Raw genomic sequence first — 25,131 nt, 5'->3', positions numbered from 1 at the left:
TGCTTTCCTACATGGGGATTTAAATGAAGAAGTTTATATGCATCTTCCTCCTGGATTATCTGGTTATGACTCCTCCAAAGTCTGCAAATTGCAAAAGTCATTATATGGCCTAAAACAGGCCAGCAGACAGTGGTATTCAAAGTTATCTCATTTCTTGATCTCTCTTGGCTATAGACAATCCCAGGCAGACTATTCACTATATGTTAAAACTGATTCCGCTCATTTTACTGCACTCCTTGTATATGTTGATGATGTTGTGCTGGCAGGTAACTCATTGACTGAGATCAAACAAGTTAAGTCTTTATTACATAATCAGTTCCAAATAAAGGATCTTGGCCAGCTCAGGTATTTTTTGGGTTTGGAAATTGCCAGGTCTACTGAAGGCATTTTCTTAAACCAAAGAAAATACACTCTTGAATTGTTACAAGATGCTAGAGTATTGGCAGCTAAACCTTCAGCAGTTCCATTTGATCCCACTCTGAAATTGTCAGTTCATGAAGGTGATTTGCTGGAAGATCCTTCTTCCTTTAGGAGACTGATTGGTAGACTTATCTACTTGACAAATTCTAGGCCTGACATTTCTTATGCAGTACAACATCTTAGTCAGTTCATGTCACAGCCGAGACAACCACATTTTCAAGCTGCCATTCGTGTTCTCAGGTACTTGAAGTCTGTTCCCACCACTGGGATTCTTTTCTCTGCTTCAAGTGAACTGAAGTTGCTTGGATTTTCTGACTCTGACTGGGCAAGATGCCCTGACACTAGAAAGTCAATTACTGGCTATTGTGTGCTCTTAGGTTCTTCACTTCTATGCTGGAAATCAAAGAAACAGCATACAGTTTCTAGATCATCTACTGAGGCTGAATATAGGGCTTTGGCATCCCTTACTTGTGAAATCCAATGGCTGCAGTATCTCTTTAAGGACCTAACTGTCGAATTTCATCAGCCAGCTAATGTCTTCTGTGATAGCAAGTCAGCCGTCTATCTGGCTCATAATCCAACATTTCACGAAAGAAGCAAACATATTGAGTTGGACTGTCATGTTGTTCGAGAGCGTCTTCAATCCAAACTTATTCGTTTGCTACCTATTTCCACTCGTGACCAACTTGCAGACATGTTAACCAAGCCTCTGCATTCTCCAGCTCTAAGACACTCTTTGCTCAAGTTAGGCCTTTGCACTCTCCAAAGTCCAACTTGAGGGGGGCTGTTAGTATAGTATACCTCACTCTTTGTATTTGTACATATTAGTTGTATTGTAGAGTAGCTTATGTACATATTTGCCACGTCATCATTTGTAGATAAGATATATAAACCAATTGTAACATATGGAAAATCTAAGAAGAAGAATATGAATATTATCCATAACAGAATTCTGTTATGCGTTTCTTCCCCAACTTGTTGTTGCTGTTGCACTTCACTACCTTCATTGCTTTCACCATGGATTCATGGCGTCACCATCAACACTCTCACTTGCTGCTGTTATTTGATATTTCTTCTTTGCTATCAAAACTTCATCAAAACATCAAGAACAAGTTATTTCTTTTTTATTTCGTCTGATTTGCATTGAATTTTTTCAATATAAATATGATTGTCTCATTTTATTGATTAATTGATATAGCAAATAAATGATTAAATTTGATTATTTTATGCAAATTTGGGTTTTTTAATTTAACAAATAGAGATAGAAGTTGTATGAATTAACTTATATATCATTTGTTGAAAACACTATGTATTGCCGTAACGAAGCTTTGTATGAAGGTTGAAATTAGGTTTTAAAACTATGTTAGAAAAGCAAAGTTTTTATTGTTTATTACTATATTGTTTGTCATTTTGCTCTGTATAGATTTTTTCTTTAAATAATTAAATATATAGCCTATCATATTATTTATATATTTTACAGTAGGCATGTGAATCATGATATACTATTTTTTTTATTGTCATTATATAAATAATATTTGTGACTTCAAATTATTAGAATTTATAAATACAAGAATGAATCATGATGATGTCAATTTTGTTGTTTATTCTAAATTATTTGAATTTATAATTTTCTATATTATTATATTGTTGCATAAGATATTTTATTTTTAAAAAGTTATAATTACAAATATTATGTAATGATATTTTTTGTTTTGTTTATTTTTATAGAAATCGGGTCAAAAGCCATGCGGTCTGACCAGTGACCCACTGATCCGACCTGTAACCCAGTGATCCAATAGCTTTACCGGATTAATCATCGGTTCGGGTTTTAAAATATTGGTTTCGGTACCAATCCTCTAAATCGAAATCAATAGGCTCCAAAAAGCTTAGCGCCAATTCATTTTCAAGCAAGAATCTTAGTTAACATTACAATATCAGATTCACCTTTTATGTCCACTTTTGACAAAAATCTCCGCTATTACAAGAAATTATACATTTTATTTCGGACGCGAAATACATTTAATATTGGCAGAAGTGAGATAGCAAATGGTGTCATGAAAAGTATCAACTTTACTTCTTAATTTTTAAAGGAAAAATACTTATGCACATGGGTTCAAACCTCAATTTCTAAACTTTTAATATTTTCAAAACTAGCACATCAAACTTCTAAGTTAATCAATAAAACCGAGGGATAAGATTGATATTTATTTTAATTCATTACAAACTACAAAATATTTATAAATTAATTGTTTACCCATAATATTACATTGTATACACAAAATATTGTTGTAAATATATTTATAATAAATTTTGAATCCGATTCATCGTCATCACTATTGGCGAAAATCAGGTGTTGGATCCTTGTTTCATTGAAATGTCAGAGAAGATAAAATGTTGGATGCAATAATTTCATATTTATTTCGCATTAATTTGTTTCTCATTTAAAACAAGAAAATGGTTAGTTAAATGAATGAATATATGATTAATAAAGAGCACCGTAAAAAATTAATTATTGAAGAAGAAAAACCTTAAACACAATTTATTTTCTGCTCTTGCAATCCATCGAAGAGAACTTTACAGAGTTTTTTACACTTCAAAGTTTTCATGTTATATGTTTCATTCACAATTATTGATATTCAGAATGCTTTTAATAGATGTCTGTTAGATTTCACACAGATCACTAATGAATGTGTCTTGAGCGTTGATACTGATGAAATGGACGACACATATTTGTTTAAGGACGATGATCAAAATTCTCAATTATCACGCCTAAATAATACCATCGATTTTTTACATAAACCAAGGTAAAAGGTGTATAAGCTTTTTTTTTTTTAACATTACATTATTTATACAGAATATTAAATTTCATTATTACAATAAATACAGTGTTATCATAGTAGTTGTTGCTCTTGTAATCCTTCACTAGGAACTTTTCTAAGCTTTTTTAAGTTCCAAATTAAATTTTCATTATCTTGAGTAAATATTATCAAGGCAAATACTTTCACAAAAAAGATATATGGTCGTGGATGTATATAGTTTGTTGTGGATTGATGTCTTGACAATATTTTGGGCGTTGTTCCTTTAAGAATGTAGAAAAGAGATTTGTTATTGTGGTTGTGTAACATATTCTCTCGGTTCTAAAAAAACTGAAGGGAAACATATTTTTTATTTAAAATAAAATAACTAAGCCTCTCAGATTTATAATAAAACCGAGGTGAATAATATCTATTTTTTAATCCTTATATTCTTTACACACAATATTAAAAAAATTCATAGTCATCATTATCACTACAATTCTAAATTTTGTTGTATATATCTTATCAAAGGTTGAACAACCTTCTTTGTTTAACCTGGAAGTATGAATAATTTTTTTCACTTGCAATCTACCGTAGGGAACTTTTCTAACATTCTTTAACAGAGAGTTGTTCCAAAAATACAACATCAAAGTGAGATAGATTACAATGGCGGAAAAATATTTTGATCAAGGATAGAAGAGCATTGAAGATTTTTTGTCTTGCAATCCATCCCAAATAATGATGGGTACTAGTTTGAGGCGGCAACATATAAGTTAAGACTAGGGTAAAATTTGTGTAACGAGTGATTTTATAGTAAAATCTCATTATGTTATCCTTCGATTTTTAAAGAAATCGAAGGGATGTATCCTTTAGTGTTCGGCTATAAACAAATATAAAAATAAACTGCAATAGTTGGGATTCGAAGTTTATTCTGATTTATTTTTTCCTCGGTTTTATTAAAAACCGAGAGGATATGATGTTTTTATTTTTATAAAAAAATAAAACATAACGCGCCTTGGCATATTATTTTAATTTTTTTTTTTACGAAAGTTTCATCATAAAAAATATTATTTGTTGTTATGTTCATTTCTAATCAAATTAATGAACCAGACGATAAACAATCAAAGAAGGAGACAAAAACTTTTCTTTATCTTTCCTATCATGCAGTTATCGAATGTAATCAAATGAGACTGAACATCCTCTTGAAGCGGCATATGACTAATACCAGTACAATTCAGCGTGATTATCCACACACGAGATGCAATTGGGAAAACATAAATGAATGATCGAGAGCTTCCACGTCGATTTACTGAGTAGAGCCACGTTGAAGGAGTCACATTGCTTAAGCACTAAACCCCATCAGATTTTAATTTACACACAATTGTCCAAGAAACCCAATTGGATACCTCTCTACTCAAACCTGTGGATACGTGGATAAAAAATTTCATCTAAGTCGGTTATTTTGAGAAGAAAAAACTTGTGACAATTTCTTGGCATAAAGTTTTCTTTCATAGAGCAGAAATAGGATTTGAAGTTAGATCTATAAAAGACATTCAATGAGTTATGATTCTCAATTTAGCCTAAAAGTACACGACTTTTAATGAGAATTGAGTTCATTTTCTAAAGACTAAAAAAATTAGAAGGCGTGGCTATATCAACTACCCCATTAAATTTATCATTTGGCTAAGCATAAAATCTAAATTCACCTTATTGGTAAGCATAAAGATATATTTTGAAGTGTATAAATATAAATTCACCGTGTCAAGTGTTTTCTACACACCGACACTAATTTATTTTATCGGTTTGATCTCAATAATAATAAGTTTTATAAGGTTTTTTAACTAGATAGTTTTTTTTATTCTTTAGATTTTAGTCTAATTCTTTTAATAATTTTTTTATATATTTTAATATATATTGTTATTTATAAGATTGTATGATAAATTTGACGTGTCAAGTTAATTGAAATGTTAAATTTAATTAACTTTAACTTTTGATCCTTTTCTTACCAAGATTAGAAACATGTTGGTCTAATTGGAGAAATATAAAATACAACTTCTAGATACCATCCATAAATAATTGTATTTTGGTAATTATTGGATGAGTCATTTCTAAATAGACCCACACCACACCAATTAAATAATGAGAAAAAAAGAAAAGGAAATAGTGTATGATTTAGTAGGTGGGTCATGCCATGAGCTTTGTGTGTTTGATAAAGGAATTATTTAAGAAATGTGGATTTTTTGTCAAATAATCTAGTAGATAAAATTCACTCTTTAAAAATAAACAAGTAAATATTACAGATTAGTACCTACACTTTATATCTTATATATGATGTTTTTACACGACTAACTACTACTTTAGTTGATTTAATTAAATAAACATGAATTTAATAAAGATATGAAAATAAACTATAAGAGATTAAAATAAGAGTTTTTTTTATGATTCGCTCCTGGTTTGTATGAAATAAGGAAAACAAGCCGTTTAATAAAAATAACATATAATCTGGGAGTTTACAAAGAGAATGATGCATACGATGCTTATAGAAAATAACAAAAATATGAGACTACCACCAGGCTTTTCCTTGGCTTCTTGATATGTTGCATCCAGCTTCTGTTGCCGTTGAGAGTGCTTGCCCAAACATTTTGTTTTATGCTCTTACTTATGAACATCATCCTCAGTATGGGATTTGATGACAAAAAAAAATTTAGCATGGGAATAATTCTCAGACAAATCTTCTCCATTGTATATTTCTTTATTCGGAACCACCAGAGGCGTTATCACTCTTTACTGGATGCTTCTGTCATTAAGTAATAATATGATAGATCCAAGATTTTTCACGTCTTTTTCAGCATTCAAATATATTAATTTTAAATCCTTTCAATCATATTGTGCAACATTGGTATTGGATGCCATTGCTGAATTCGGGCGATATAATCTTGTTGCAAAACTTGCTCGCAAAGCGTTTGAGAAAGGCTCAAAACCAATATTTTTCTTTTTTTTTTTTGGGTGGGTTTGATTAAAGGGGTTTAAAACCTCCGTAATTTCAAGTCTATTTAAATTTTGGGTTATTACCATTTTACCCCCTGCTATATAGGTCATTTCTGGTTTACCTCCCGTAAATTTTTTTTTTTGAAAAACAACCTTGTCATTTCAAAATACTAACTTTTTAGCCCCTAAAGTCAAATTTATACATATTATTGAATATTTATATTTATGAACAGTACATGTCCGTACATGAACAGTTGCATCAAAATTGAGATGGGGGACCAAAACTGTTTAAAAAGAAAATAGAGATACTAAAATCGTGGAAAACCCAAAACAGAGGGACCAAAACTGTAATTTAGCCAAAAAGATATGGGTCTAATTGAAAAAAAATATATGAAATACAACTTCTAGATACCTCCATCAATAATGATATTTTTGTAATTATTGGATGAGTCATTCCTAAATAGCCCCACACAATTAAATAATAAAAACAAAAATTTTAAAAAAGGCCGTAGAAATAGTGTATAATTTAATATAAGTGGGTCATGCCATATGCTTTGCGTGAGTGTGATAAATAAATTTTTTAATCGTTAATAAAAATAGCAAGTGTGCATTTAAAAAAGAAATAGAAGTAAACTGCATAAGAAAAAAAAGATAGAGCTGTGGTGGGTCCCAGAAATAAGAAAACCAGATTTCTAGGAGATTTTGGTAGTGGTTGGCTTCTTTTAAAATTGTTTAGTTGGCTTCTTTTATTAAGCTTTATTTTAATAGTAATAAATGTATACGATCATATGTTTTATTTTTTGAAAAAGCCAAAATAAATAAAATAAGTCATTCTAATATAATATAAGATGTATAAAAAAAGACAAAAAAAATCAAAATTACAACACAAAATTTTAAAAATAAAACAACACAAAGCAGGCTACAATACATAACATAAATGATTTAGCCTTCAAACCTGGTAAGCAAAAATCAAAAGTAACAAATTTCGACTTTAACCACCAATATTATTGAAGTTTTACCCTTTCTGATACATGTGCAAATGTTCCTCTTTATTCTGTAAAGTACAGATGTTTTGTTCTTTCCAAATAACTCAAATCATAAAGAGGCAAATAATACTAAAAAGCAATTGACTCGTTGAGAAACCTAGCCAATTTGAAAAAATAGGCCACAATCTAACCCAAAAAAATCACATTTGACAAACAAATGATCTTTGTCTTCATCCACGCCACAATTCTCCCACACATCTTTGATTGTTCGTAGCATGAATATGCCACCTAGTCAAATTGTCCTTCATCGGAATATGATTAAAAAACAACTGTCATACAAAAATAGAAACCTTAAGAGACACTGTCTTTTACATACACCTGTAAAATAATTGAGGTCAATCGCTCAATACACTCTCTAACTAACTCATCCTCCCACACAAGCAACCTCATATGCCACTTCCACGCCACACCATTCTCCCCCACTCCCAACTCGTTCATCTCTTCGACTGATGTCATCTTAATCCCTGCTAAATCAAACAACCTAGTAAATCTTACCTTCAAATTAAGGAATACCATCAAACCAAAGATCTTTCCAAAACAAAGAAGAAATCTCATCTCCTATTTTCTGATCAATGATGAACAACTATCCTTCATTAACCAAATCGACGCCTTCTCTTATGTTTTTCAAATTCCTCTACCAAAACATAAACGCTTTCCTTCTTCACCATACCGATCACTCAATACTCTATACTAAAGATTTTCTATTTCATTTAAAAATCCTCCAACACCATTTTTCAAGTAAGGCTAAGAGCCTGTTTGTTTCAGCTTTAAAAAAATGAATTTTTTTTTGTAATTTTGAAAATAGATTTTCCAAAACCGTTTTTCAAAATATTACAAGTTTTTTTATATTCGTTTTTTCTAAAATGAAACACTAATTTTGACATCCTAGAACATAAACATAGATTATTGAAGATCAAAACTTTGTCAAAATCGCAATTTTTTCAAAAAGTTGTATTTTAAAAATGATTTTTATGAAAATCTATTTAAAATAGCTTCAAAATTAAGTGATTTTTTGAAATTTTGATATCCAAATTTTTTACCCATAAATAGATGAAATACCTAAAATCACATTTTAAGAATAACTATTCAAACAAAATTTTCATTTGAACTTTTTATAAAAGTTTCTTTGTAAAAAATTTTTTCACTAAATTTTGTAACACTATAAAAATCATTTTTAAAAAAAGCCAAAACAAACGGGCCCTAAGTTAAACTCCGTCAACCTCCTAACCTCCAAATCACCATTTTCTTTTTTCAAACAAGTTATTTTAATAAAACTATTTTGATTCCTAATTATAAGATTAACTTAAATATATTATTAAAATTAAGAAAATGACTTGTGATTTAAATTCATTAATAATTATTATTTTCGTTAAAATTTAACTCTTAATTTGATTGATTAACTCTTCCAATTAAGATGGGAGAATTACGGAGGGAGAGATAGGCATTAGCTTTTCCAATTAATAATGGATTGTTTGAAAGCTACTTTTATTAAGATTTTCACATGTCAAACATACTTCTCAATAATATACATGTAATCTCTAGCAAGAAAATAAAATTTGATTAAAAAATTAATTTTATTTAAAATTAAATCAACTTATATTAATTTAAAGTAAATAATTTTTTTCGTCTATTATCGTTAAGTCAAGATCAAGTTTATTCTCTTAACTTTTAAAAAGATCTTTTTAGTCCGTCAACTTTTTATAAAACGTATCATGTATGTTAGTCACTTCCGTCTAATTTGTTAATCAAACACAACGAAATAGACTACGTGTAGCTGATATGGATGTCATATGGATATGCCAACTGGATCGTCTACGCCAACGAAAACGTTAACTTTTAATGTTCTCTTTTAGGTCTCTAAATTTGTCACAAAACCAAATTTTTTTTATTTTTTTAATATGCATCAAATTTCTTTGTGAATTTTCATCGAATACCTTTTTTTGCATTACATTTTTCTTTATATTCAGCAAGCAACCAAGGAGAAACCATCTGTTGGCACCACGAGTATTTCAACATTGATTTGTTCCAATAGTTTTGGTAGGATTACTAAATAATATTTCTATTTTGTTTTGGATGTTATAGGTGATAGTTACGAAGCTCGGATTCAGACACGGACAGGGGACACATCACAAATACGGACGCAAGGACATTGTTAATGTAAAAAATATAGGATATGCATATGGTTATATATTTAATATATTAATAAAATAATACAATTTATGAGCATTATTTATGAAGAGTCTAAAATGAGAATCAAAACAAATGTTTATTTGAGCTTAGTACTTTCCATCAACTAAAAAAAACTTAAATTGAGTACTTTTAAATAAGGAAAGTTATCTAAAATAAAATTATACAAATCCTATCATAGTCACTCCACATTAAAAGAATCGGTATCATCCAAAAATAAGTTTTATGTTATATGTAATTAACATATAATATGAGTAAAACAGAGACATATCATATCTAATTAACACATGTAGTAATATTTGTAATTAACATGAAACATAAACAACAAAACAACGACAATTTACAAATAATAACATGAGTGAAGTGTCATTACATATGTAATTAACAACGGAAAATAGAAATAGAGATAAATAATAAAGAAAGAAAAATAATAAGTATCAGAAGAGAAATAGTGAAATACCAACAGTGACTATGTTGGAATATTGGCGTGCGGCGAAGATGAAAATAAATAAAGAAGATTAAAACAAAAAGAGAAGATAAAAAAACAAAGAATACGAGTTGTTTTGATAGTGGGGAAGTGGAATATGAAAGATGAAAAATGTTACTTTTTTTAATTATGAGAATTTGAGAGGTCTGTGTGTCCGACATTTGAAATAGTTTGTCGTATATGTGTCCATTGCACTTCAATTTATTTTTTCCGTTAGACACTTCAACAATGTGTGTAATACGTGTTGTACGTGTCTCGGTGTCTAATACGTGTCTGGTGCAGAGATACGCCTTCTAATTTCCGTGTTGGAGCTTCATAGGGTGATAAGAGTTTGTATAGGGTTTGGGCATGATGAAGGCAACAGCAAACCAAATTTCCATTTTGTTCAAAGAAATGTAGTTTAAGTTTTATGATATTTCTTTTCTTCAATGCCCATTATGCATAAACACTTCGAATTCGTAGTTTTATGACCGTTCCATCTCCCTAAGTCCTTTTTTTTTTTGAAATAAAAGAGTATATAATATATTTCAAAAAACAAATACAACCAGGCGATCAAGAAGATCCTGCCTTACCTAAAACAACTATAACATGAGCAAAGCAAGTTTGTCCCTATGTTTGGGTTTCATCCACCCTCTTTGAATTATCATATCAACAATTTTCCTAGCAACACTATCAGTATTATCAACATTATCTCTATCAAAAATATTGGTATTTCTGTATATCCACAAACCATAAACAGTTTCAGCTATTGAGAGCTTAAGCATGTTCTGCATAAAACCCTTCCCACGCGTATTACTAGTTAGCCATGTGATTTCCTCCAGCCAGTTACAAGGTATATGCCTCACTTGGAGCCATTGAAGCACATTCTTCCAGACAGCAGAGCAGATTCTACACTCAATTAAGAGATGGTTAAAATCTTCAGGGGCATCATTGCAAAAGCTACAAAGCTCACTCTGCAGAATCCCGATTCTTTTGAGCCTGACTTTAGTGACCTAAGTCCTTTTGGACATCTGCAAAAGTAGCTTCCCTAATTTGTATCTTTAACTAGTATCATAATAGACATAATAAATTAACACAAAGATGGCCATGGAGTATCAAACGGAGGATCAAACCTCACAGCCACCATCGAATAATTATAGTTCAAACAACTCATGGGCAGAACCATATATGAAACAATTGAATTCAATGGACATTTTAGGAATCAAACATTAACAAAAGTGTAATAATCACTTAACCGAAACGGTGAATCTTTAAGGTTTAAAATTAAATCTTGATAGTCAAATATTAAACGTTTGGGAAGACACTTTTTGGGATCGTTACCCAAACTGTTTGGAGGTATGTTTCACAATAAAGGTTTCAAAAGTTGGAAGAATGAGTAACATTCACTTCACCAAAGGTGGTGGTAGTATTATTGCTACAATTGATTTGATTAGTTTAATGAAAACGAGAACCAAATTGGAAGTCCAAACCTTCGCTTGTTGTTGTTCCACATGTGAAATCTTCATTTTTTGTTCCCCATAGTGATACGAGGATCAATAAAAAAAATTAAATATGGCAAAGTATCCATTTTAATTTAGAGATTGTTTGTTATGGTTTTAATGAAATGGACAGAGAATTCATATGGTTATAACAAAAGGTGGTTTGGCCATGCTTGGGTATAGGAAACGTTGCTAAAAGTTTAAACATCACTTCACTTAAAACAACAAAACAAACAATAAATTGAAAACAAATATTTGATGAGCTGTTTAGTAATTTCTCTTTTTCTTTTTTTTCTTTCTTACAATGCATGTGGCCAGCCTCATTAACACAAATCTAAAATGCAGACCCACATATAATATGTGTCTAGAGAAATATATCATATTAAAAGTTATTTGGTATTGATTCATACATAAGTTCTCATGTTCCAAAATAACATAATGGTACAAAATATGGCACGTGAGCTACATAATACCCACAAAATAACCAAGAGTCACACAATGAATAATAAAAGAAGAAAAAAAAAACAATTTCATCTGGTCTTCAAGAACTTAATTATAATTTATTAGAATTAATTATAAATAAATAGATTAAGTTATGAAAAAAATAGAGAATAAGAATGAGAATGCGCGTATTGTAAGTTGATTTGAGAGAAAGAGAATTGAAAATGATATGGTGACGCGTCAATTTATATATCTCTATCTCTATATAAATTTTAGCCAATTTATATATCTCTATCTCTATATAAATTTTAGCAAACAAATTACATAAAAAAAAAATGCCAAATCGCCCTTATCTATACTATTTAATTTTATGATATGTGTATATTTTTTTGAATAAATATGTACTTGACTAAAAAATATAAATATATATATATTTAATAAAATATGGGTTGTGCTATTAACATAACTACTGACACAACTATTTAAAAATATTTTTATACATTCTAAAAAATCTCAAATAATAATTTATCAGCTATGTTGTTTTTAATATGTTATTTTATTGTTTTTGTTTACTACACTACAAAAAAACGCTCTACAGCGACATGGTCGACAAAACCTCCCGATCTCCTTGTCCAGGTCCTCGAAAGCAACTCAGGCATCAATGGTTTTCTCCCCAACTCCTTGGCCTAAATAATATAATTAAAAATAATTAGTAAAATATATTATGAATAAAGATGTAACTTAAAAATTTTAAAATTTTTACCAATCGTCGGGCATGCTCCGCGGTACTAGTACTTCCAACTGTATTGACACAACCCCCATTTTCAGATGCCCTCATCTTCTTAAAAGTTTCTGATTTAGCCAGAAATTCTGGAGTCCTCTAATATGTAACAAGCTCCTGAAAAACCTCCTCGCCTATCCAGCTAGGACGGATGCCGTGAAGCTCATAATTCTCCCTTACTCGCCGCAGCATATCAGACATTCTTTTAGAGCATCTGGTATTGAAAACTTTCTGAATCATTTTTTCATTCAACGAATCCCACACACATTTCCCCTACAATGTTGTATGACATTAAAATAAAATGTTAAGTAATTATAATGAGAATTTCATTTAAATAACCATAACTAAAAAAATAAATTAAATGCACAACTTAAATAAATAACAATACCTTAAACATTTTAAACCATTAATTTTTATTTTTGACCTCGCCATAGCTCTTAAAAGATGATTTATACATCTGCTGAATTATATAATTAACAGTCCTATCAGCAGTCCGACTCGGCGCAAAACTAAAACAAAAAATGAAAATGTTAAATATAAATTTATACAAAAAATGAAAATGTATACATACTATAAAAGTTTTTAAATAGGAAACTTACTTGCTTCCTTCGGGCCAAATCCAATATCTACCGTCAACGACATGAATCTCATCGGGATCATCCCTCCCACGAAGATCAGCTCTATCTATCTCATCAACTGCCTCATAAACCTCACGTGCCGGTACATGTGTGGGATGTGGGGTGCGTGAGCCTCCAGCCTGTGTCGGACGTGGACGGGGAGATCGTCCAGCCTGTGTCGGACGTGGACTAGGAGATCGTCCAGCCTGTGTCAGAAGTGTACTGCTGGATCCTCCCGTCTGCTGGAAGGATGAAGTCATCTGGATGGGATATGAAAAACCAGATCCTCCAGTCTGCTGGAAGGATGAAGGCAGGCCAGTATGGGCGAATGGAAAGTTGGGCGAGGGCACACCAGTATGTGCGAATGGAAAGCTAGGTCCTCCTGCCTGCTGGAAGGACGAGGGCACACCAGTATGCTGGAAGGATGACGGCATCTGAGTCGATGGGAAAGGCAAACTGGATCCTGAGTACAGGAAAGATGCAGGTACCCCAGACGAGAATGTGTGGGAGGAGAGTAATGGGGTAAAAGCTTGAGTACTGGCTAAAGACATAGGATCAACATGACTCTGAGGGGGGGGGGGCACACGGCCGAGTGAGGCGCGTCACATACTACTATCCTCGGACGTTGGAACTTCTTCTTACCACTATCTTTACTCTTAGGTAGCATTTTACCTATTTTATTATTCATCAACAAAGATAATAAATTCATTAAGATCAATATATTCATTAATAAATTTAATAGATATTCATTAACACATAAATAGATATTCATTAACACATAAATAGATATTTAATAGATATTACATTCAATGTTTAGTTATTCTTCATCTTCGTTATCCATATCATTCTCTTCATCATTCTCTTCGTCATTCTCTTCATTATTGTCATCGGATTCAAACTCTACATCATTCTCTTCGTCATTCTCTTCATTATTGTCATCGGATTCAAACTTTTCATCATTCTCTTACTCCACATTATTTTCAACCAACAATATAGATGCATCAACTTGATATCCCTCAACGGTTGTATCAGACAAACTTGTAATGTATTCAGCTGCAACCACTTCATTAATTTGATCAACATCATCAACTTGATAGGCAACATCTTCTACTTGATCGCCATTTTCAATATGACCTTGCGGTTTTGTTTTTATTACAACACATCATCCTCTTTTACGTGTTACAAATGAAGGATAAGGTACATAATAAACTTGCCTAACAATATTTGACATTATGAAAGGGTTGTACTCTTTGTATTTCCGGTTCATTTGAATCTCAACAGTACCGTATGACTTGTCTATTTTTGTGCCTCTACTTGGATCATACCATTCACAATAAAACAAGACAGCTTTATTTTCTGAATCCAAGTAATTGTATACCAACTCGTAGATATGTTTAATAACTCCATAAAAGTCGTCTTCACCGCCATCTGTAACTCCTTTTACAAATACACCACTGTTTATGGTTTTTTCCCTTCGGTTCATGCCTCAGTGTGAAACTTATATCCGTTCACGAAGTATGTGTGCCAATCATTTGCGCTTTGGATAGGGCCTTCTGCCAAGTTTCTCAAATGGAGTATTTCTGGAGTTAGTGGAAACACGCTAGACAATCTTTGCTTGAACCATAAGGGAAATTGAGCATGAATAACGTCGGATGTTGACTGTACACTGGTACTATGAAAATAGGCATTGTTAAATTCCCTACAAAATATACACCATAAGTTTAATAAGTTTGGTATACAGAAATTGTCAACAAAGGTAAAAAAATTTGGGTAAACTTACTCAAGATATTGTTTAACTTCAACGCAGTTGACCAAGACATGGACATGTGCGGATTGCATTTCTTTCTGGGTCAACCAATGCACACTCTTCTTTCCAGAAGGTCGACCTGGAAGACCGGATACTGATAAGATGAATTGACTCCTCTGGTTGACATTTACCGGATTCTATATGGTTCTAGGAGTTAACATCAAGTGATTGAAATAATGACTGCAAAAATGTGATGTTTCTCAATGCAAGTAATGTGCACATATAGAACCTTCAACTCTTGCTTTATTCTTCACTGATCGCTTTGAATCACCCATGAACCTTTCAAACGGATACATCCACCTATATTGAACTGGTCCACCAAGAAAAGCTTCATATGCAAGATGCACAGGTAAATGTTCCATGGAGTCAAAGAAACCAGGCGGAAGTACTTGTTCCAACTTACGAAGAATGATTGCAATGTTTTGGTCCAACTTCATGATGTCTTCCACTTTTAAAGTTGACGCACAAATATCTCTAAAAAACTGACTAATTTCAGTTAGTAGATCAAGAACATGTTTGGGTAGCGAGCCAAATGCAATTGGTAGCAATTGTTCCATAAAAATGTGACAATCGTGACTTTTCATTCCATGCAACTTCCTAGTGTTAGGGTCAGCACACCTTAATAAATTCGATGAATACCCATCGGACATTCTCAAATCTTTTAACCATCGACAAACAGCTTTAGCTTCTTGGAAAGTCAGACTGAAACAAGCCTTTGGTTTTAATAACTTTCCATTCGGTAGAGGCTTCAAATCGAACTGTCTTCTGTTACACCATTGTTCCATGTCTTGTCTAGCCTTCTCATTATCTTTTGTTTTGCCTTTCACATCCATCACTGTGTTAAATACATTATCAAAAAAATTCTTCTCAATATGCATAACATCTAGATTATGGCGCAATAAGTTATCTTTCCAATACGGGAGGTCCCAAAATATACTTCTTTTTGTCCAATTGTGCGTGACTCCGTATCCTTCAATTCGGCATGATTCCTTCAATTCGGCATGATTTGCTAGTATCTGTAAATTTCGGTAGCTCACCAACTTGTTCCCATATAGCCCATGGTGGCAATCGAGGCGGAGGTAAATCTTTCACTCGTACATCTTTTTTAAAGTTTGTCATGTTTCTTCTATAGGAGTGATTTCGTGGTAGGAATCTGCGGTGACAGTCAAACCACGAGCTTTTCCCACCTTCAGCCAACGTGAACCCTTTGTTGTATCCCATGCAATGCGGACAACTCATTTTTCCATGCGTAACCCAACCAGACAACATGTCATATGCTGGAAAGTCGTTGATGGTCCACATCAAGGAAGCTCGCATTGTAAAGTTTTATTTACGGGATACATCATAAGTCCATTCTCCAATCCATAATCTCTTCAAATCATCAATTAAAGGTTGTAAATACACATCAATTCCTGCTTTTGGACTCGAAGGTCCTGGAATGACGCACGTCAAAAAAATGTATGGTTTTGTCATGCACATCTCAGGAGGGAGGTTGTAAGGGGTTACAATAACTGGCCAACAAGAATACATACTTCCTGACGCTTGAACATAAGGAGTAAAACCATTTGAGCATAATCCAAGCCTGACATTTCTAGTTTCTGCGGTAAAATCAGGATGTATTCGATCAAAGTGCTTCCATGCCTCGCCATCAGATGGATGTTGCATAGTGCCTGGACTTGTTTTATTTGTGTGATGTCATGTCATTTGACTTGCACTGTGCATTGAAGCAAACATTCTTTTTAACCTTGGTATTATCAGAAGATAAAATATGGACTTTACTGCTACACGGTCTTGATTAGTGTTAACGGCTCTACTGCGAACTTTATATCTTGGACTCATACAAAACTTACATTCCTCCAACAATCCATCTTGAGTACCAAACTCATTGTCGTAAAACAACATACAACCATTAATGCAACAATCAATCTTTCTTACTCTTAAGCCCAACTTCGACACCAACTTCTTTGCTTCATAAAATGTTGTAGGCAAGTTGTCTTTCATTGCAGTTGAGTCCAACATCATTTTTACGAAGAATTCCAAACACTGATCAGGAACATTCCAATTTGACTTGGCGGCCAACAATCTCACACACATTGATAACTTTGAGTCAGACGATCCATCAAACAACGGTGTATTCATCTCATTCAACAACTGATAAAATTTCTGCGCTTCCTCATTCAGCAACTTTTCCCCATCAAAATCTTCAGGTTGATCATAGGTCACGTTCACACCAAAAGCATCCTCAACCATGTCACCAATCAGATTAAAGTTTTCCTCATATTCCATAGGCGGCCGACTACTTGAAGCATGCGCGTTGCTAGTCTCTGGTACGTTACTAGGCAGTTCTTCACCGTTAAACGTCCAAACCCAATATTTTGCATAATTATTTCCTATGCAAATGAGATGTTATTTGCTATGGGTCACTAATTATTGGTCTACATTCACATTTAAGACAACGACACCTAACTCCTCCTTCGCTTCTACATAATTAGTGGATAGATAAGAATTTTCCATTTATTTATCTCTTATATGCGTTGCCCTCCTTCAACAAAAACACTAGTTTTCCATAATTTCTCACAGCAAAAGCAATACCAAAGTCAGCTTTTTTCCAAATCTGAAAAAACAACTATTATAAAGAGCAATTACATAACAAACGAGGAAATATGAAAAGTGATACCGTCGACAATGATGCAGTTCCTCGACGGGGCTTGTTCGACGGTGGTTGGAGATCTCCGCGGCTGGCCGGTGGTGCCAACGTGTTGACGTCTTGGCTTTCCGGTGGTGAACCGTGCCGGATCGGAGGGAAGAGCGGCCGGATCTTGATGATGGATGATCGTTGACCACGAGGGCGGTGACGTCGTCGGCTGTGAGTTGTATTCCAGCTGGTGGCTATGAAGCTTGAACCTGATCGGATCCGAATCGAGAACGTCGGTGTTGCTTCCGTTTGGGTGCCGAACGGATTTGGCGTCGAACGTGTTCCTCTGTTCTCCTTCTCATTTTTCTCTGGAAAAAAAAACAAAAAATGAAATATAGTTGTTGTGTTAGTTATCGTTGTCATTTCCGGGTACGAATTTGAAGTTGTTGTGTGAATGTATTGGTGTCAAATGAAAGGTTTCTGTTTGTTTTGAGTCAAACAAGTTTGTATTGGTTTGGAATGTTTGTACAGGTTTATGGTTGTTGTATAGTTGTATTAGGTGGTGGTATTGGTGAGGTTGAATGGTAAATTACATGGTGTAAAAGAAAAGTAAATTCTGGTTTGAAAACACAAGGGAAACGTGAGGAAGGCTGGAGAATAGGGTTCGTTTGTGTAAGTGGAGGAAAGATCAGTAGGGTTAATTGGGTGGAAATTCTGTACGTAGTGCCGGTCCCTCAAGATTAGGAATTGTTAGTCCTATTTATAAGATTAGTAAACTAGGTTAAAAGACTAAAGATGAATAAAATCAATAATCAATTAAAATAATTAGAAATTCAAAATTAAATATTATTTGATCTAAATTTATGATTATTCTAATCAATTATATGGATTCTTTCTTTAAATAGAAATTACCACCTAGAAAAAGAAAAGGAGAACAAAATTTTCCAAGATTTTTTATTTTATGGTTTTTTTTGGATATTTTTATGAATAAAATGTGGATAAAGTGAAAAAATTATTTTTTTAGTAAATAATAATTAATAAATACGAAATAGTATTTAAATATTAAAAAAACAATTTTTTTTTATGATTTTTGAATATAAGTTTAAAACAAAAATAAAGTTAAAATTGAAAGTAGAAACAAATAAAATGGAAAAAAACGTAGAAAAAGGATCCGATCCCGAGACCTCTCGCTCTTGTGCCTTTCATGCTCAAATTCTTACCAACTATGCCAATTCATTTATTTGAAATAAAATTACGTTCGTAAATATATGAGGGCAAATTTTGGGGTATGACAATTAGACATGGCAACAGGGCGAGATGGGGCGGGTTTTAGCTTTATCAGTCCCGCCCTTGCCCCCCTCCTAGGATAGCTCTGATCCCGCCCAAATCCGATAGGGACTAATAATTGGTCTCTCGTCCCCGGTCCCTAACGAGGAACCGGTTTCTCCACCTTGGTCCACCCCCACTCGCATAAATTATAATTGTTTTTTGAAATGCATATTTTTCAACAATAATAAAAATTAATAATTAAACTAAATAATTGATTATTTTAAAAGTAATCATAATTTTTTATTTAATTTGTATTTAAAAAAATAACATTAATAAACATGAAATGTTAACATTAAAAAAAGTATAAATAAGTAATAAAAATATTAAAAATAAGGATAATAAATTAAATTTAGGGTTAATACCTATTTTCAACCCTGCCATATGGGGTTGGTTTGAAAAATTTCCATGTCAAATAAAAAGTTGCAAGAATTCCCCTAACATTTGAAGATTCTATCGTTTTAAACCTTGTAAAAAATTTGTTTTTATAATCAACCTTGTCATTTGAAGATTCAATTATTTTAAACCCTATAATCTTGTAGATTATGTCATTTTAAACCCTTTGGAATATGACGGGCAAGGTTGGTTTTACTAATAAAAATAATTTACAAGGTTCAAAATGATAGAGTCCTTCAAGTGGCAAGGTTGGTTTTAAAAATAAAATTCTTACAAGGTTTAAAACGAGACAATCTTCAATTGTAGGGGAATCCTTGCAACTTTTCTTTTGGCAGGTGGATTTTTCAAATCAACCCCATATGACAGGGGTGGAAATAGGTATTAACCCTTAAATTTATTAGTCGAAGACGGGGCATCTGAAAGGTATGTACTAGCATCCCTGGACCCATTCTATAATTAAAAATTGGGTTTTTCTCGCCTCTGCTCTTGTTGCCAATTAAATCGGATTTTCTCCGTTAAATTCGTGGAAGAGATTGGCGGAGCCAAATTTATTTGTCATGCCTAAATTTCACTCCTAATCGGTGGCCTGTAGCTACTAACAAAGTTGATTTAGTTGTACAATTATTTTAAAGATTTAGTTTAACGAATATGATTAGGTAAACATCTAATTTTTTATTGCTATTGCAACGATTTATTAACTGTCACAAAAGTGTGTTTCTCCAGCCTAACACACAGTAGTTTGTAAAACTGTCACTCCACCCGTTATAAGTTTTCACAGTTATTGAATTGCCTTAACTGGTTAATTGTGATAGTTTTAAACTGTCGTGAATTCTATTTGATGTTTTATTACTACTATAAAACTGTGGGTTTATTTGCATATAAGTCTGCAGCTAATGTATTTCTAAAATTAAAAAGTATACTTTTGTTAATTGAAAAAAAAAATATTCTCCACCTTGGCCCGCCCCCACTCGCATAAGTTGTAATTATTTTTTGAAATGCATATTTTTCAACCGTAATAAAAATTAATAATTATATTAAATAATTGATCATTTTTAAAATAATTATAATTCTTGATTATTTTTATTTAATTTGTATTTAAAAATATAAAAATAATAAAAATGAAATGTTAACATTAAATAAGTATATATAAATAAATAATAAAATTAATAAAAATAAGAATAATAAATTAAATTTAATAGATGGGGACGGGCATATGAATGGCATGTACTAGCATTTCCGCTTCCATCCTATAATTAAAAAATGGGTTTTTCTCGCCTCTGCCCTTGTCGCCAATTAAATCGAATTTTCTCCATTAAATTCGTTGAAGAGGCTGACGGAGCCAAATTTATTTGTCATGCTTAAATTCCACTCATAATCGGAGGCTTGTAGCTACTAACAAAGTTGAATTAACTGTATGTTGTTTTTAAGTTAAGATTTAGTTTAACGAATATGATTATGTAAACATTTAGAGTTCTAATTTATAATTTTGCTGCTATTAATTCTTTAACCATTTCATTTTCTTCTTAAGGTTAAGATAATTATAATATTTTTTGTCATAAGTTTTTGTAAGTTTATTTATATTATAATTCATTTGTTTAAATTATATACCCATACTAAAATTTACATGCTGTTTGTTAATTTTTATAATAATTTAAATTCACATGTTTGAGTTTATCTAATGAAGTGAATTGGTTTTTATACTTCCTCCATTATAAAATAACTTAGCATAGAAAAAGTTACAAGCGTCAATGCAATGTCTTATACTTTTGTTTTATTAAATTATAACTAGCTAATAAACCCGTGCGTTGCACGGGATTAATTAGAATGTATTTAAATAAAAAATTTATGATAGGAAACTAAATTATTTTGGTTTACTTGATTTTTTATATTTTTTTTTATATAAATAATTGTATATGGTTTATACATAATTATATATAATAAAATAATGATTTTGATATGTATAATTATGAAAATTAACTTTATTATTTGTTGGAGAAATAAAAATAAAAATTATGGCTTGAGAAAAACATCCATATTTTTTATGATTAAAATAGCTTTACATGTATATGATTAAAGATTTGCTTGCTTCTATAATAAAAGAAGAAAAAATTGTATTCGATATTAAAACAGTGAGGATAAATGATAACAAAAGTGGTATAAGAGGCGGAAACAAAAATAGTAATGTTAAAATGTATTACTTTTTAATTTTTTTTATATAAATTATAATGATTAGAACATTCTTTTTCATTTTTCATTGATATATGAAAAAAAACAATTTATTTAAAAAGTTTTTTTTGAAATTTATATTTCACTCAACCTCAAAAATTCTCCTAATGCTATGAGAATTTAAATTGATTTAGGCAACCATAAAATTAAAATTTAAAATATAAAATTATTTGATTATAGAAAATAATGTGTTAAAAAATGTCTGATACTATATTATTAAAGTGTCTATTATAATATGCAATTATAATAGTTAAAAATGTATAGGAGAATTGTAAGAGACGAATGTATTTCTAAATAATCTATATTTATAATCTGTAATAGTATTAATCTTATGACCAATCATTTTTATTCAAAAAATGAAAAAATGGTTTGAGTATTAAATATTAAAATAAAATATAACTCAATTAAAAAATATTTAAAAATTAACTCAATGGAATTGATTATTATATTTTATTATTATATATTATTAAAATAAAATATATTATATTATTTATAAAAAAAGTGTATTCAATTAAAAATCATATCAAATAAATAACTTTTAGTCTCTCTATTGGTACTAAATATATATGATTATTATTAGTAAATTTATTTTCTGTTTAATAGCATAGTAGATACATTTAATAATTTCAAAATTATAAATTTAAAAGTTCGTATAATTTTTCTTCTATAAAGTAAATAATAATATAAGAGTGTATAGAATATTAAAAAAACGGTTGTGAGATTTTTTTAATTAATGTTTTTTTTTAAATAACGTAATATTGAATCAATATTTTCAAAATAGTTATAATTAGAGTAAAAGGTTTTTTAATACAATTTCATAATATATGACACATGTTCAATAACATCAATTTAAAAAGTGAATAAAAAACTCTCAAATAATTTAATAATATAAGCATGTTTACTACTATTAATTTATTATAGTATAATAGAAATTATTAATATACATAATATCCTTCTTCTTTTGTTATCAACTCTTTACTGGTTGATGATCTAAATCTCCCATAACATCACTTAGATCGACTATTCTAAATCTCCCATAACATCACTTAGATCTCCAATAGTCGATTTGGACAAAGAGATGTATCCGAATAAAAAGTAGACAAATATTGTTTAAGCTTACTCAATTTGTAATCTATGTGTCTTTGATTCTTTAAATATTGAGGGACTTGATATCAACATTTGTATTATGATCTTCTCAATTAGATTTACTTCAATAATAAACTCATTTACATCTGATCAACAAAAACATATAATCTATTTTAGATGAAAATATAATAATTGAATATGAAATTTAATAATAAGATAAATTTACTTACAAACTTACCTTTAAAACACACTAATTTAAAAAACATTAGGAAAAAACAAAAAACAACTTACTTGTTGAAGTTGTATCAGTAGCATACATGATAAAAAAAATCATATAAAATGGTAAGTCTGTGAAATATGCAGTAGACAATGCATATGAAAGTGAGGTTATATATGTGTGGAGGAATACAAAGAAACGTGGCATTTTATTAGTGTTTTATTATATTATCATTAATGTTATGAGCTGTCATTTTCTATTTTTGATATGAGAAGTTATGAGCTGTCATTTTCTATTTATGATATGAGAAATAAAATTGAATATTTTGTGAGAATTAAAGTTATAAAAATTTGAAACGGACAATTAAATGAATAGTTAAAGAAAAAAAATAGTGAATGTCAATTTTTCTATTTATGACATGAGAAATAAAACTGAATATTTTGTGAGAATTAAAGTTATAAAAATTTGAAACGGACAATTAAATGAATAGTTAAAGAAAAAAATAGTGAATGTCAATTAAGAGATAGAGGAGATATTTTTCTTCCAAAAATGTAAGAAGTTTGAAACGTGCAATTTAATGAAAAGTTAAGGAAGAAAATTAAAAAAAAATGAATGTCAATTAAGAAATATAAGAGAATTCTAATAATCATATTTAATTTTATATGATAATATCAAAATTTAGCTATGAAAATTATATTATAAAAATATCATAAATTTATAAAAGTCTTTGTCATAATATATTTAAATCTTAATTTTTCGCTTTTTAATTGACAAAAGCAAAAACATGTGGTAGAATATTTTACATTAGAATGTACTAAAAAAAGACCTCTATAAATAAAAATTAAAAAAATAATTAGAAGAAATGATGTTAGAAATGTGAGAATTAACGGGATAAGATAAAATTTTAAAATAAAGTCAATAATCGGAGATAGTGAGAATTTTTTTGTGACATAAATGTGTTAATTTAAAGTGATAAAATTAAATTAAATTTTTTATATAAATAATTTTGTATAGTTTAAACCTTATTATTATTATTATTATTATTTTATAACATTGACTTAATATTCATATTATTATTATTATTATAATGTTAATTAAATAAATAATATAATTAAAGTTATTTGATTGATATATATATATATATATATATATATATATATATATATATATATATATATATATATATATATATATATATATATAATGATATAAATTATAAACAAATTAAGATATATTTGTTTGACAATTTTTTAAAGCAAAATGTATTTATATTATATTTAAAATAAATATAGATTTTTAATTTTGGTTTAGATTGAGAAGCAATTGTGAGATTGTCACATCACCATAAATTATTTGATATTTATATTTAAAATAAATACATATTTATTATTATTATTTTATTATTAGTATTAGCTAGATATTATATTATTATTATTAATAGTGGTGGTTTAATATTATTATAATTTAAGAATTAAAGATTTTTTTTATATAAAAGAAAGAAAATTAGGATATTAACTAAGATATAATAGTGTTAATTAAATATATTATTATTATTATTTATAATTATGGTGGCCGATTATTATATTATTATTATTATTATTATTACTATTTTACTATTATTATTAATTAGATATTATTTTATTATTATTAATAGTGATGGTTTAATATTAATATATCATTATTAATTATTAATAGTTGGTGTGAAGAATTAAAATAAGATAAAAATTATAAATTTTAATATGATGCCACATTAGCATTAAGATTCTAATATGATGCCATGTAAGAATTAGGGTTAGGGGAGTGTCCAAGGTTGTTATCATGACAACCTTGGATTTATATTAAGTAGATAGATTTTGCTAACCTGTGTATTGTTAATATAAACAAAGGTTAAATGGCTTTCACCCCTGTAAAAGTAGCGAGATTTGATTTACCCCCTTTTAAAAAAAAATTAGATTATCCCCTATAATATTAAAATTGTAATTCTTTTGCCTCCTAAGAGGAAAAATTATCCCCAGTAAAATATATTTTTTTGATTTTTCCCCTTGGTTTTTACACGCTTAGGGGTGCCCAAATATTACAGGGGTAATCCAATTTTTTTTTTTAAAAGGGGTAAATCAAATCTCGCTACTATTGGAGGGGGTGAAAGTCATTTAACCTATAAACATAAACATAAACAATGAGAAATAAATACCGCCATA

General features: G+C 30.2%; 1 long non-coding RNA gene across 1 annotated transcript; it reads right to left on the bottom strand.

The window, feature by feature from the left end:
- Positions 1-12,261: 12,261 nt before the first annotated feature.
- Positions 12,262-18,427, bottom strand: LOC131653681 (uncharacterized). The gene is made up of 5 exons (XR_009299129.1): positions 17,725-18,427; positions 13,223-13,912; positions 13,012-13,132; positions 12,606-12,896; positions 12,262-12,528 (listed from the first exon to the last, which is right to left on the bottom strand). It is a non-coding gene; the product is annotated as an uncharacterized LOC131653681 (long non-coding RNA).
- Between the last annotated feature and the right edge of the window lie 6,704 nt (positions 18,428-25,131).

This window comes from Vicia villosa, linkage group LG2, assembly GCF_029867415.1.
Source record: "Vicia villosa cultivar HV-30 ecotype Madison, WI linkage group LG2, Vvil1.0, whole genome shotgun sequence".
Taxonomy (NCBI): Eukaryota; Viridiplantae; Streptophyta; class Magnoliopsida; order Fabales; family Fabaceae; genus Vicia; species Vicia villosa.
Note: the sequence above shows the minus strand (reverse complement) of the source record. Positions and strands in the feature narration are given on the sequence as shown.